The sequence below is a fragment of the Ixodes scapularis genome, unplaced genomic scaffold, assembly GCF_016920785.2.
Source record: "Ixodes scapularis isolate PalLabHiFi unplaced genomic scaffold, ASM1692078v2 PGA_scaffold11__112_contigs__length_91849675, whole genome shotgun sequence".
Taxonomy (NCBI): domain Eukaryota; kingdom Metazoa; phylum Arthropoda; class Arachnida; order Ixodida; family Ixodidae; genus Ixodes; species Ixodes scapularis.
The window spans coordinates 13,679,683-13,682,653 of NW_024609837.1; positions in this window are offsets into that span (position 1 = coordinate 13,679,683).

Below are 2,971 nucleotides of genomic sequence, written 5' to 3' on the forward strand. Positions count from 1 at the left end.
CATTTCACACAGTGGTAAAATTCACTCCGCAACTCATGGCGCTGCAGAACAACGGGGCACGGGGAAGCGCCGAGGTCGCTGGCGATCGTGTGAATCGCAATGGTACGCAATTTTCTATCCAAGCATTGCGGGAAGCGACCGTCGCTCTTGCAGGTGAACCGACGAGCATGCTCCGTTCTGTTTCTCTTATTGGTGGCAAAATATTGTAAGAAAAATTGCTCGTTAAAAGTTTAAATAAAAGATGGTGTAATTATTTCCAAATCGCTGTCTCAATGCGAAAGGGTTGTTATGGATTTTTTTCTTTGTTTGTTTAGCAAAGACAGTCACACAAGGCAAAAGCCTACAACTCACAACGGCCGAAAATGAACATAATATTAAAAAAAAAAAAAAATTTGTAGGACCCCGTCGATAAAAGTAAGCGCTGACGGGAAACAATAACCCGAGAAAGATTTACTCTTTCCTATTTCCATTTGATGCATTGAGTTCTGCTACAGACAATTTGTATGTTTTCAACTTCGACACATTTAATAACATTTTTGGCATAAAAATATATATCACTGGGAGTGAAAATTATTTGAGCTTAATTGCTACAATACATTTAGCAGGTGTATAAACAGCACAGGATTTTAAATGGGTTACCAGAGCCTCGGATCCTGTTGTGCGTGTTAATAAAGTCTTGTCGAAGGTAGGAAGCTTGCGCTAGAGGCGGGCTTCCCTACCTTCGCACCCTCCCGTTCTCACCTTGTGACTGTATAAGAAAACGATCTCCTAACACGTTCATAACCCGATATTAAAATCACATTTTAAACTTGTTTTGACAGCGTGTTATATCTTGATTTAAAATGTTTATTACACCTGGTTGTGGGTGTAATGTTCATTATTTTATTACCCACGCCATCCAGTTTGCAACTTCCGGACAATAACACTCTATGCTTCCAAGCTGCTTGCGGCTAGGGTATTCATAATAATCAGTTCGAAAGAGGCGCGTGAGCAAAGCGGCGCGTCCAATTTACCCGGAAAGCCACTTGTGGCGCCACCATGTGTTTGCTTGCGCAAACCACCTGCGATTCTTCTCGTACGCGGACCAGAAGTGTGCTAGGGCTACCCGATAGATAGCGCCTCGTTGCCGGTTTGGCGCTAGGGAGGCTCAAGTATGGTGCCTGGAACGCGTCTCCGACTGGTGTGTTTACCGCGGCCAAAAAAGTGGTCCCTTGATTCCCGCCTGATGACGCCATAAAAAAACATGCTGTCGCCGGTCGCGACCCTGGCGGCGTCCCAACAGCTGTGGTGTCTGTAGCAGATGCCTGTTCTGCTGCAGGTCGCTTTCCACTGTGACAGTTCACGGAAGCTAGAGCAGCCGGAGTTGGGACGCCTGGGATGCCTAAAGGGACGCCGTGACGACAGCGACACTCGCGTTCGCTCGTGCTTTTCGCCAGCATTTCTACGGCCAACCGCCAGGATCGCGACAGGCAACAGCATGACACTCGCGTCATTTGTTGCCACATCGGGACCACTTTTGATGTATGGGCGGGATAGGACGCTAAACACACCAGTCAAAGACGCGATCCAGGCACCATAGCTCAAGTGAGGGTGGGTGCAACTGCTAGATCGGCGATCACGCGACATGGACGCCATTTAATTGCTAAATTTTGCTGGGAGTCTATGGGGCAAAGGGTCGTTTTCTTTCCTAACTCAGGTCATAAAAGCCCATTAAGGTGCTTGAATAATTTACGCAAGGTATAAATGATTACTTTTCTATAGCCACCAGTTTTGTTGCGATAGGTTAAGTATTTTTTTAACGCGAAAAATGGTAAATTCCGCCATCTTGGACGTTGCTGCTTGTCTGGCAACCCTGCTTTCTCCGCTCGACGTTTGCAATCCTCGGAGCGAGAAGGAAGCGAGAGAGGCTGCGCCAAGGCGCTCGTTGCTTGCAATGGGAGGCGAGAGGAGGAAAGGCGCATGGAGCAACAGAGTTGCAACAGAGCAGGCGCTTGCTCTCGTGCAGGCAACACTGGCGCATATCCTTTCTCGAATCCTCTCCCTCAGGCGGCATCATTAAATTGCAAACGCTCTCCAGGTTTTGAGTTGCGCGGGCGCATGGCGTAGATCACGACAGGTGTCGACACCGACGCTTTCGCTGTAAGGTTGTGCCCGTGTGCAGCATTTGGCACGAGGATCCTAAGGGCAATGCCCCTGAATAAAAAAGGTAGAGACATCTTCTCGTTCTTTCTCTGACGCGCACACCTTTTATCTTTATGTTTTGCTTTTTTACACTCGCGCGTCGACTGTAGCGCCGCCTGGATCGGTCTAAAATAGCGGGCGCCATCCTTCAAAAGATGTCGCGACTTTTCCATATAAAGGGACTTTAGCTAAGGGTAGCTCGGGTTGTGAACTAAATCACCAAATATGAAGCGAGGTCCGCAGTGTTGCTCGGAGAGCGCTTGTTTCTTCAAAGCAGTTGTTTTGTCTGAGGAAATCCTTTTTCCATACGTCTCATGTAACCCGTTCGGCAGCAACACGCGTATCAGCTGTTCTGTCACTCCCGATAACGGTATTTTGACGCTAGCTTTGCGCGTTCACCATCCGCACAACCAGAACTCGACGACCTCCCACTAAAAGCTACAGCTGCTTTCCTATCCTGACGCAGTCAGGTACAAGGTCCATCGTAACTTCCTTTTGCTGGAGACCAATTGACACCCAAGATGCATTGTCATGAAGAATTGTAGCCCTTTCTGATTGACTTTTTGGGTACAAATGAAGGGCATAAGCTGTCTAAAGAAACCTTTTTCTGACATACTAAGCAAAGCGTGCAACAAAGAGAAAATCGGGCACCTAATTTCATGCAATAGCGAAAAAAAAAGTATAATACATTTAAATTTCCTATTAAAAACAATTAGTTTTAGTTATAAATCAAATTAAGGCCGGACCTCAAAATGGGAAAGTAGTTGGAGGATCAGCAAGGAGACTGCTA